At 41.3% G+C, this 12,889-nt stretch overlaps 1 long non-coding RNA gene across 1 annotated transcript; it reads right to left on the reverse strand.

Annotated features, from left to right (window-relative positions):
- Positions 1 to 281: 281 nt before the first annotated feature.
- Positions 282 to 2,120, reverse strand: LOC146856516 (uncharacterized). The gene is made up of 4 exons (XR_014980963.1): positions 1,977 to 2,120; positions 1,099 to 1,184; positions 893 to 1,004; positions 282 to 597 (listed from the first exon to the last, which is right to left on the reverse strand). It is a non-coding gene; the product is annotated as an uncharacterized LOC146856516 (long non-coding RNA).
- Between the last annotated feature and the right edge of the window lie 10,769 nt (positions 2,121 to 12,889).

Here is a 12,889-nt window from a genome sequence, read left to right on the forward strand (position 1 = left end):
ATTGGCGTCAGCGCGGTATGTTGGATTGCCAATCGTCAAAAAATGAGCGAGAGGGGTCCCACTACACCAAGGGGGACAGGACACCAACACGAGACACTATGTCAAATGAAAAAGATCCCCTTGGGTTTCTTTATAAAGCATACATTGAATCACTCACATTCACTCAAATTGAACTAAATGCTTGCACCAAATAGAGTCCGAAAATACAATATAAAGAAAATATGTAATATGTTTTTTATTTATAAATGTCATAAAATCATTAAAAACATCTTATCCACATAGCAAAAGGGTGAACCTAAAGATCCTTAGGAAGGTAAATAGGCAACAATGTATTATAGGCACTGCAGAGTGCATGAACTTAGATGGTAATGTTCATAAATAGCTGTACAGTGAGCATTTAGTCTTCTTCTTCTGCTCAAGTCCAAGATAGTGCCAATGCCTTTGTGAGCCCAAGATTCCTTTATTGTAGCAAATCGTTGTTTAAATTCTTCCCATAGGTCTAAAAAGAGAGAGCGACGCGTTTCGGTGATATCATATAATTCCCCACCTTCTTCAGGCTAACAAGATACTTATAGTAAATCTCCCAAAAAGCTGAATCTAAAAACAATGTAAAAAGATATACATATCAAATATATATACATAAACTGCATTGCAAGTTAGTATTTTACAATTTCATGTGGTTAGCCTATTGCATGTCATCATATCATTTATTTGTATCAAACTAACCGTTTCCCAATAATTAAAAAAACCTAAAAGTGAACAATTCCAAATATTGTACTCTCGGTCTCAAGATAAATGCTCAACATATTAGTTCAAAAGCCAACTTACTATCATTCATATCCACACATTGTCTTACATATCTTATTTTCCATTCCCAAAAATGGCTACCCACCTGCTTTAGGGCGGATTGGAGGCTTGGATATCTCTCCTTTACCAGTAGAAACTTCTAAACACAGAATATACCTTGCTTGTATTACTCTGTATGGGGGGACGCAGTCCCCTCCCTAGAAAAATATATACATATATGTTCTATAGTTGCTCTGTATAATAGAGGAATAATCATGATTTATTTAAAAACCTCCCCCTCCATCTTAGTACCTTTTCTAGGGTCTTCGAGGGTGTCAATAATCTTTAAATCACTCGATTAAAAATAATTAATGCAGGGCCCAGCCTTGTCCGTTAAACTGCAAGGTAAATAATTAATGGTTAGCACCAATATTGAGTCTAACATCGCGTATGGCAATTTTAATAACAAAAACAATACGTTTTATATATATCTCTAACAATTAATACCTGATATACGGGTCCAACCTCATATGACCACAGAAGCTATGGTCATCATTGGAAAACCTATACAGCCTCAATGATGCTTCATGAATTGTCTTTAATGTTCTTCGTATGATTAACCTATTGGGAAAATCATAATCACCCAGTTAGTTTAACCCCATCGACGCGCATGACGGAGCGGTTCCGTCATGCACGTCGGTTGCGCTGTGCGCATGACGGAACCGCTCCGTCATGGCCCCGCCCGCGCACAGAACCTTCAGCGTGGCGCGGAAATCTGCGCTGCGCTGAAGGGGTTAAGTAGGGGAAAATGTTGGTATATTCGTCTAATAATAGTCATAAAACTAGTAATCCTATTTTAGTTCTCTAAAGACATAAGCGCGTTAACAATAGATATCACTATTTACAACGCTCGGGCATCAGAGTCCTAATATTATTATAAATGTGGACCAAATCTCTATCCTCTTGTAAATAGTGTGTCTTATAGGGGACGAAGGACTAAACCTTAGCGTTCTTATGAAACACCATGAGTATATATATATCCAGTATTCCACACTGCCTGGCCAAGTGCGATAAACTAAGAACTAATTAAAGGCAAAATATAACTAGGTTCTAACTGTTAATGCTAGGGCAACTCGAAATACCTGTCACGAGCCTAGTGCAAACATACGTCCATACCCACACAAACTTACCGGGACTGAAGAGTCTCATGGCCTGCTTCTATTCTCAGTGCAAGGCTCTGGTGTAACTGACACCGTTCCATTGCCATTTATAAACAACTCGTTGCTTCCGCTAACAAGTAAGTAAATCAAAATTGAAAGATGACTGGTCTCCTTTGACTGATCCGCCATCTTAGAGCGGGTTATATTATTCTAACGCGCTGTGGCCAATCGGTCATAAAGAAAGAGAACGGACTCGTCGCCTAAAACGGATCCGCCATTTAGGAATGATTTGTGTAACACATATTAGTGAATATATTGGCCGATATCGTGACACTAATACCTAATTAAATAAAAAAACGCCAACTATACTCAGAGAGTTATAAATAAAAAAAGTTATAAAACTCTATGTTTATAAATGTGTTTGTATGTAATCATTGCATCTCAATTACGAGCGAGTTGCTCATATGTTTTATAAATCGCAATTTTTGATGTATGGTCTAGCATCAAACGATATGTTTTGCCAATCATCATGAGAAACGTTATGAATTGATATGGTCGGTTCTTCGTTACAATCAAACCAATAAGCAATTTCTCTAACACCCATACCCTTTCCATAGGAGATTACACTATCTTATAATCTTGGGACTCGTATACAAAAGAGATTGTGCAGCTCAAGAAATTTCATTTTTACACTAAGAGCGAAGCATGTCATTCTTATATTATCTCAGCAGTTTTTCCCATTCTTCACGGGAATTCAAACCCTGTCTAATCGTATTAAAAATGCAGATGTACCATTGTTCTCTTGTCTTCCTCTTCTCTTCCATATTACCTCCTCTTTTATTCATGGTGATTTTTTTCTAAAATATACCAATCAAACTCATTTTCTTTATGTCCCTGTTCTAAGAAATGAGCTACTAGAGGAGCATTAATCTTTTTCGTTTTTATTGCTGATCTGTGTTCGAGGAGGCGAATCCGCAATTCCCGACCTGTCTCTCGAATATATGCTTGCCCACATGGAAATTTCATCAAATATATAATGTTTTACTACGACAGTTGTTGAGGGTGTGAGCAACGACAGTTCTACCATTGTGCTGCATCTCTTTCGCCACAATGCATTGTGCACATAATGAACAATTACCACATTTTATGTTACCAGTTAGTTTAACATTGTCAATGGTCCTCTGTTTATGATGTATTTCCTCTCTATATGTATGAACCAATTGATTCCGGAGATTGTTATTGCGTTTGTAAGCAAGAATAGGTCTCTCTAATATCACAGTCTCCTCATTATTCAATATACTCCAATGTCTATTGATTACATTTTTTATCTTATTACTGATCTCATAAAATTGGCTCACAAAGACTACTTTGGTAATTTTTTCTTTAGTTTTAGGACCCTCAAACATAGCCTCTCTGTTGTAGAACCGCGCTCTTTTGAATGAGTGGGATATTAGTTTTCTGGGATAGCCTCTATCCCCTAGTTTCTTTTTTAGGACTTCTGAGTGTTTGTAAGAGTCAGCTAATTCAGTACAGTTTCTCCTCAAAAACTGTCGTTGCTCACACAGAAAAAGATTAATGCTCCTCTAGTAGCTCATTTCTTAGAACAGGGACATAAAGAAAATGAGTTTGATTGGTATATTTTAGAAAAAATCACCATGAATAAAAGAGGAGGTAATATGGAAGAGAAGAGGAAGGCAAGAGAACAATGATACATCTGCATTTTTAATACGATTAGACAGGGTTTGAATTCCCGTGAAGAATGGGAAAGACTGCTGAGATAATATAAGAATTACATGCTTCGCTCTTAGTGTAAAAATGAAATTTCTTGAGCTGCACAATCTCTTGTGTATACGAGTCCCAAGATTATAAGATAGTGTAATCTCCTATGGAAAGGGTATGGGTGTTAGAGAAATTTCTTATTGGTTTGATTGTAACGAAGAACCGACCATATCAATTCATAACGTTTCTCAGTATGACTGGCAAAACATATCGTTTGATGCTAGACCATACATCAAAAATTGCGATTTATAAAACATATGAGCAACTCGCTCGTAATTGAGATGCAATGATTACATACAAACACATTTATAAACATAGAGTTTTCTAACTTTTTTTATTAATAACTCTCTGAGTATAGTTGGCGTTTTTTTATTTAATTAGGTATTAGTGTCACGATATCGGCCAATATATTCACTAATATGTGTTACACAAATCATACTATTCCTAAATGGCAGATCCATTTTAGGCGACGAGTCCGTTCTCTTTCTTTATGACCGATTGGCCACAGCGCGTTAGAATAATATAACCCGCTCTAAGATGGCGGATCAGTCAAAGGGGACCAGTCCTCTTTCAATTTTGATTTACTTTCTTGTTAGCGGAAGCAACGAGTTGTTTATAAATGGCAACAGGACGGTGTCAGTTACACCAGAGCCTTGCACGGAGAATAGAAGCAGGCCGTGAGACTCTTCAGTCCCGGTAAGTTTGTGTGGGTATGGACGTATGTTTGCACTAGGCTCGTGACAGGTATTTCGAGTTGCCCTAGCATTAACAGTTAGAACCTAGTTATATTTTGCCTTTAATTAGTTCTTAGTTTATCGCACTTGGCCAGGCAGTGTGGAATACTGGATATATATATACTCATGGTGTTTCATAAGAACGCTAAGGTTTAGTCCTTCGTCCCCTATAAGACACACTATTTACAAGAGGATAGAGATTTGGTCCACATTTATAATAATATTAGGACTCTGATGCCCGAGCGTTGTAAATAGTGATATCTATTGTTAACGCGCTTACGTCTTTAGAGAACTAAAATAGGATTACTAGTTTTATGACTATTATTAGACGAATATACCAACATTTTTCCCTACTTAAACTAACTGGGTGATTATGATTTTCCCAATAGGCTAATCATACGAAGAACATTAAAGACAATTCATGAAGCATCATTGAGGCTGTATAGGTTTTCTAATGATGACCATAGCTTCTGTGGTCATATGAGGTTGGACCCGTATATCAGGTATTAATTGTTCGAGATATATATAAAAGGTATTGTTTTTGTTATTAAAATTGCCATACGCGATGTTAGACTCAATATAGGGCTAACTATTAATTATTTACCTTGCAGTTTAAGGGACAAGGCTGGGCCCTGCATTAATTATTTTTAATCGAGTGATTTAAAGATTATTGATACCCTCGAAGACCCTAGAAAAGGTACTAAGATGGAGGGGGAGGTTTTTAAATAAATCATGATTATTCCTCTATTATACAGAGCAACTATAGAACATATATGTATATATTTCTCTAGGGAGGAGACTGCATCCCCCCATACAGAGTAATACAAGCAAGGTATATTCTGTGTTTAGAAGTTTCTACTGGTAAAGGAGAGATATCCAAGCCTCCGATCTACCCTAAAGCAGGTGGGTAGCCATTTTTGGGAATGGAAAATAAGATTTGTAAGACAATGTGTGGATATAAATGATAGTAAGTTGGCTTTTGAACTAATATGTTGAGCATTTATCTTGAGACCGAGGGTACAATATTTGGAATTGTTCACTTTTAGGTTTTTTTAATTATTGAGAAACGGTTAGTTTGATACAAATAAATGATATGATGACATGCAATAGGCTAACCACATAAAATTGTAAAATACTAACTTGCAATGCAGTTTATGTATATATATTTGATATGTATATCTTTTTACATTGTTTTTAGATTCAGATTTTTGGGAGATTTACTATAAGTATCTTGTTAGCCTGAAGAAGGTGGGGAATTATATGATACCACCGAAACGCGTCGCTCTCTTTTTTTAGACCTATGGGAAGAATTTAAACAACGATTTGCTACAATAAAGGAATCTTGGGCTCACGAAGGCATTGGCACTATCTTGGACTTGAGCAGAAGAAGAAGACTAAATGCTCACTGTACAGCTATTTATGAACATTACCATCTAAGTTCATGCACTCTGCAGTGCCTATAATACATTGTTGTCTATTTACCTTCCTAAGGATCTTTAGGTTCTCCCTTTTGCTATGTGGATAAGATGTTTTTAATGATTTTATGACATTTATAAATAAAAAACAAATTATATATTTTCTTTGTATTGTATTTTCGGACTCTATTTGGTGCAAGCATTTAGTTCAATTTGAGTGAATGTGAGTGATTCAATGTATGCTTTATAAAGAAACCCAAGGGGATCTTTTTCATTTGACATAGTGGATTGCCAGTCGTAACATTCTCTAGACAGGTGGAGAGGGACCAGGACCGACTTGTCGGGATTCAGCCGGAGGCCTGCTCAAAGGAGTGTCGAATCTGGAGGCATTGAGGGCCGGATCGGGCGGGATCCACTAGATAAATAAGGACGTCGTCCACGTAAAGAGCGATCTTATCAGCCTCAGTATAGGGCCATTCCCACCCCTGTATACGCCCTTCGGACCGTATCAGTGCAGCTAGGGGTTCCATCGCCAAGGCGAAGAGCAGGGGGGAAAGGGGACATCCCTGCCTTGTTCCCCTGTGGATAGAAAAGGGCTCTGACAAGACCCCATTGACTAGAACGCGCGCCCTCGGGCAGGCATACAGGACCCAAACCAGACCCCGAAAGCGGGGGCCAAAGCCCATCGCAGCAAGGACAGCATCTAAAAAACCCCAGCCCACCGAATCAAAGGCTTTCTCAAAGTCCACAAGGAGGACCGCCAAATAGGGGGTGAGCAAGTGGCGGTGAGCCAGGGCCAGATGCAGCCTTCGGAGACAATGCCGGGTACCGCGCGAGGGCATAAATCGTGGTGAAAAGTTTTAGCTCCGTGTTGATAAGGGAGATGGGACGGTAATCCGCACACCGTGGGGAGGGTGGCTGAGATGTGGGAAGAACCATAATGGTGGCCATGTCTGTCTTGGGAGGGAAGGAACCCTTTTCGGCTGCCTCCTCAAACAGGTTAGTGAGGTGCGGAACAAGGGCCTCGCGATATAGAGCGTAATATTCCTGAGGGAGGCCATCCGTACCCGGGTATCTTGCCTGAAGAGGAAAGGGTTATTGCTTCACCAATCACTTCGTGGGTGATAGGGCGGTCCGGGTCTACCTGGACAGTGGGGTTCGGGTGGGGAAGATGAGTGCCCTGGCCCCCAGCAAGCCCGAGAGCGAAAGTGTCGGGTTGTGACCGTATACAGTTGGTGATAGTAGGATGCGAAGGCGCGAGCCATCTCCGGTGGGGAGCGGCATACCGATCCGTCCAGGTCTATTCTATTTCGGCGATAGTGGAGTTCGCCCTGGAATAGGTAGCCAGTCTATGGAGAACTGAGCCGTTCCCCGGCCACCGATGATCGCCAGAGGAGGTTAGCCACCTCTAAGGAAAGCTGTTTAATCTCAGTGCAGAAGCAAACAAGAAGTCTCTCTTTGGAAGTGTCAGCAACTGCAGAGGAAGACTGTTCGAGGCGCATCGCTTGCACCTCTCACGAGGCAATCTGCTGCAGCTGCGTTTGCAGCTGGCGTTTGAGCTGGCCCTTAGCGACACCTCGGATCGTGGCCTTGCTTGCTTCCCAGAGGGTGCTTGGAAAGGACACCGACCCATCATTGGCTATAAAATACTGCTTGATCTCTGTCCCCACTACCTTCCAGAACTCCTTATCCTGGACGAACCACGCGTTCAACCTCCACGTCAGATGCACTGAAGGAGGTGGGCCCCCGTGCTACGTAGCACCAGGGAGTGATCAGATATACCCCTAAGGAGGATACGGACATCCTGGATTGCGGTACAGTCCATTGAGAGGACAAAGATTGCATTGATGCGCGCCTGCATGTGGTGGGCTGCAGTGGTATGGGTGAATTGTTTAGTGTGTGAGTGCCAGGTACGCCATGCGTTGCAGAGGCCCAATGACTCGGATCAGTTCGTCAATTGTTTCACCTGCGAGATTCTACCATGGAATGGAGGTCCCGTCGTGTCCAGATCTGGGGAGGAAACCGCGTTAAAGTCCCCCCCCCCCCGAGGAAAGTGGAACCCAAGGGCAGAGAGGTCAATAGCTCTGTGGATTTTTCCAGGGTCACCGTGAGCATCAATGGGGGTGAGTATATAGATATTAAGTTAAGGGGGTTACCATTCAACGAGCCACAAAGGGCCATCGAAGTGCCTTGGGAGTCGTAGATGACCCGTGTAGTCACAAAGGGAAGGGAGCGCTTCAGCAGGATCGCCACCCCGCGGGAGCCCAGGGTGAAGCCTGAATGCCATACCCTGTTGTACCCATAGCATGCCAGGAAGGGACAGTGATTACCCAGTAAGTGAGTCTCCTGAAGTTGGAGAACCTCTACCCCAAGTCGTTGGGTGCATCGCAGTACAGCCATGCGTTTGAAGTGGTCCAGAAGGACGTTAACGTTCCAGGACAGAACGTGAAGGGAAGCTCTTGGAATGGGTATGTCAGTCATGGTGGTAGGTGGTCATATTGGCGAACAGAGCCTTACAGAGAGTCGTGGCCGTGAGAGGGATCACCGGAGTGCGTGACAGGGTGCCTGAGTGAGGCCTTACGAATCTCAAAGGGAAATGAGATGGAGTGTTGTGTGATTGCTGGTGCAAAAAAACAACAAAAAATAACAACAAACACTGGGAAAGAACAATCATGTGGAAGGGTTTTAAATGACTAATGTCTGGGTATGCTTACAGAAGTCTTAGTATGTTCCGTCAATTTAGGATGCCGTATTGGCATTTTGACTTATATTCTGGATACAGAATTAGTTGTTTCATAAATTCTAAGGATTCTGGGCTACGTTTCGAGTGTTGTTATATTTTGCTGGTCTGCTCATTTCAGAGAATTATTTAAAGTTAGTTGGTGGAGTTTTGCTGCTAGGAATGCTGGTTCTGTCTGCGGGTGCGGAGTTAACCGGATGTACATGATTGTCCTTATGTTTACACGGGGAGAGATTAAGATGAAGTCTGACAGTTTTGTGCCCACGTGTTCATCTTTTGCCAAAGTTTGTGCAATATTTGGAATATTCTCAGTCTTGAAATACTATGACTTTTTGAATGGGGAGAGTTTGTTTAGTGTTGCAGGGTTTGGTGATTCTTTCATAGTTATAATATAGACTCTTCTAATTCTGATATTGGTTTGGACCTTGGAGGACGTATTGGTGATGCTTCAGGTCCAGACTGCAGTGTTATCTTTGGGAAGTCAATTTTCTGTGTAGACTGGGGAACTTAGTGTTTGCAGTGGCCTTTTTGAACTTGTCACATTTTGTGCAGTAAATAGTGAGTGGAGTTTTAAGGATTGCTAGATGGTGTTGCATCTTTCCCAGCCCCACCAAAATCATCATCTCTGTCATTGCCTGATATTTTTCACAGCTCACATTTGCGAATGCCTTATATGCTTTTAAGCATCTATAGATAAAATTGCTTTATCACAGTGTTGTGGGTAAGGTAGCTTAGTCCAGAAGTTTTGCATGAATTCCATGTTTGTGGAACTCTCATCATTTCATCTCAAATAATAAAACAGAAATCGCACATATTTTTAGTAAAACAACAAACAACTATACTTACGTGCTAAAATGCACATAGTCAGAAAAAGGAAATAGAGCAAGCAGTACCTAAAGGTGAACAACAAATAAGTCTATCTTTGCATGCTAAAATGCATATAGTCAGCTCACAAATGTAAAAATGACAATTAAGCAAGCAGTGAGAGAGGTGATGATTTTGGGCTCCTCCCTAACCTAGGAAAAGAACCAAGCAGATGCCTTGAACACCAGGAGCACTTCATACTGAACGATTCTGTGGGGGTCCCATCCTCCTAGGCCCACCCCAAGCACAGTCAGTTATGGGCAAAAATACAATCCCAACTAAAGGCCCTGAAAAGCATTATGGGACAAGATTCTAGAGTGCAGTGAATATTATAGTATCCAATATCAAAACATTCCTCAAGGGGCAGGCTCTCCTGGCTCAGCTGAGAGCGAAAACTATAATATTCACTGCACTCTAGAATCTTGCCCCATAATGCTTTGCTGGGCCTTTCGTTGGCATTGTATTTTTACCCATAACTTTGCTTGGGGTGGTCCTAGGTGGATAGGACCACCACCGAATCATTCAGCATGATGTGCTCTTTGTGTTCAAGGCATCTGCTTGGTCCTCCCCCTAGGTTAGGGGTGACCCCAAAATCATCATCTCTCTCATTGGCTTATGCTTTTCAAAGTTCACTGTTGTGAATTGGTTATATATTTATTTTAGTATGTAAAGATGAAGTTCTTTTAGTAAAGAGTTGTTGGTGCAGTAGCTATTTCTTAATTTTTAAATTATTTGATGTTTTTAATGAAATGTGTTGTTAACAAATCTCTGTAACCTCTGCTAGTACAGTGGAGTGTATTGCTCATGGTTAATAATAGACCGATGTCTGGTTTTTGTTAATTTGGGGTCATCAGTGGTGTGCGCGTGGTTAATACGCTTCATTGGCGTTTATGTTTGTTCCTATATGTGTGTGTGTGTGTGTGGACTTTGTTGTTCTTTTGCGTGTGTTTTTGGAGGTCGGTACCGTCTGGGAGGATGTGCATCTGCATCGCTTTAGTGTGTTTCTAAAGTGCTTGACTACGGTGTCTTGTAGGATCCACAGTGCCCCCACATCAGGCCAGTTATTCCTCTCAGTGGTTTTAAAAATGCATTATTTATAGTAAGATCAGTGACCGATAACTAAATGCATCATATATCACTCGTCCACTGTCTAGAACAGTCTTCGACTCTTTTACGTTTAATATAGGCAGTGCCTGTCATAATACAGTGTTGCTTATACCTGCCAGCTGCCAGCATTTGAACGGCCTTTGATGCACAAGAGTTGTTGACCTGCGCTAGAGATATAGTGCCAGGGGTGCTTGTCTAGCCGCTACTCGTGACTGGTGGAGGCTTATTCTTTAATACTGAATTGAATGCACATTGGGACATTGATTTCACTTAGAAATAACATACTTTTTGAATGCTTGCTGTATTTAAAAGATCAGTTTCCGTAGGATCTCTGGGTAGAAATATGCTGATAAATGACATTTAAATTGAATTACAGATATGCCGATAAGTGACATTTGAATTGGATTACAGACTATGTCCAATAACACTATCCCTTTCTTCTGAAGAGAATCACACACTTTAATGAAAAATACAGTGTCTAGAAAGTGAAAAGGTTTGTCAAGCGCTTAAGCAGTGAGTAATGGTATTGCTGATTTCACCATCCATTCACTAGTTCCATTCAAGTAAAAAAAAAGTGACAGGGTTCATCCATCATTCATCATTCCTCTCATCATTGGTGCTTCTTGCACCATCTTTTGCACGCGCTTTGATAGCAGTAATTTAGAAAGGCCACCCCGCAACAGAAATGTTCCTTCTGCAGCCCCCTTACCTCTGGCCTGCCTTGAATAATCCATCTGCCTGCTGGTTCCAATGGTCCTTTGATTTTCTGAGGGGGTAACCAGGCTAACGCATCTCTTTTGCTCAAAATGGCTGATTTTGAGCAGATGTTCTGTGTGGCCTCATTTTGGAGCGGAAGAGTTCTTCCTAAACACTTTGGGACATATTATCAAGAAACAGCGTTAAAATTATCACCGCTTTAGCCGCAGAAAACTGCCGCTAAAGCGGCAATAATGGGCTTGATAATATGCCTTTGAGAATTCCAATAGAAGCCCATGTTCTGGTGTCAACATGGGCTTCTATTGGAATTCTCACGGGCATATTATCAAGCCCATTATCGCTGCTTTAGCTGCAGTTTTCTGCCGCAAAAACGGCGATAATTTTAACGGCGTGCTTGATAATATGCCCCTTTATTTTTAAAATAAACCCATTGTTCTGTTTCTGCTAAGTAACCACACACAGCTGATTAGAATATGTTTACATTCCTTATTAGAGAAGCAATTTAGGATTTTAGCAACATGTGCAGTATATTGTTTTAATTTCTGAGGAATTTCCTTGATGATTAGAAAATAGTGTTAATTTCTTTCCTCCACGATAACCCCGGAGCAGCTAGTGACGTTTGAAAGAGGTAGTTACACTAATCTGACGGGAGTACAGGGCTATTATTTGTATTCCCGTTAGCCGTCCGTTAGCGCCGAATCCTACTGCTCTTGATTCGCCTCACCCCTTTCAAATGTCACCAGCCGCTCCTGCTACTCACACACATCCCATGCATACAGAGAAACAAGTCCGGTGGCCAGGCCTTCTTGTACATCACTCCTAAAGCACGTAATGGCCTCCCACTACACATCAGAGCCTCCTCCTCCTTTCTTCTGGAGTTCTGCAAGAAGCAGAAGATCTGACTTTTTGAATAACGCCTGCCATTGGCGAGGCTAGAAACACACACCGACTCAGTGACAGGATACTCTTGCCGGGGATAGCGAACTTTACTTATAAATATACACAACAAAACAACATTACACATGTCCACTCCCTAAAACAAGGGGTGGAGAAAAATTTACAAGTGTAAATCAATACTGCCAAAAAGAAATAATAGGAAGTCCAGCACAAAACATGGCCATCCGCTGTTACTGCAACACTATACAATCACACAGAAAATAATGGAGACAGACTTAAAATAAAAGCCATAGGAAATAATGTTAGTGTTGGAAAATGGCACTCTCTGAAGGATCACCCCAAATGTTTTGCCTTCCTCCTCCTCTTATTCTGACCTTTTTGTTGGCTTTAGGACTCTGGGCACTTTACTACTGCTGACCAATGCTAAAGTGCATGTGCTCTTGCCCCTAAACATGGTATAATTGGTTTACACCTGTTTGGCATATCTGATTTACTTGTAAGTCTCTTGTGAAGTGGTATACCTTATACCCAGGGCCTGTAAATTAAATGCTACTAGTAGGCCTCCTGCACTGATTATGCCACCCACAGACATAGCCTTTCAAACCTGTCACAGGCCTGCCAATGCATGGCCTGTGTGTGTAGTTAATCGCCACTTCGACTTGGCCTGAACTTTGACTTTGCCCCGGTCCA

Source organism: Triturus cristatus, chromosome 4_1, assembly GCF_964204655.1.
Source record: "Triturus cristatus chromosome 4_1, aTriCri1.1, whole genome shotgun sequence".
Lineage (NCBI taxonomy): Eukaryota > Metazoa > Chordata > Amphibia > Caudata > Salamandridae > Triturus > Triturus cristatus.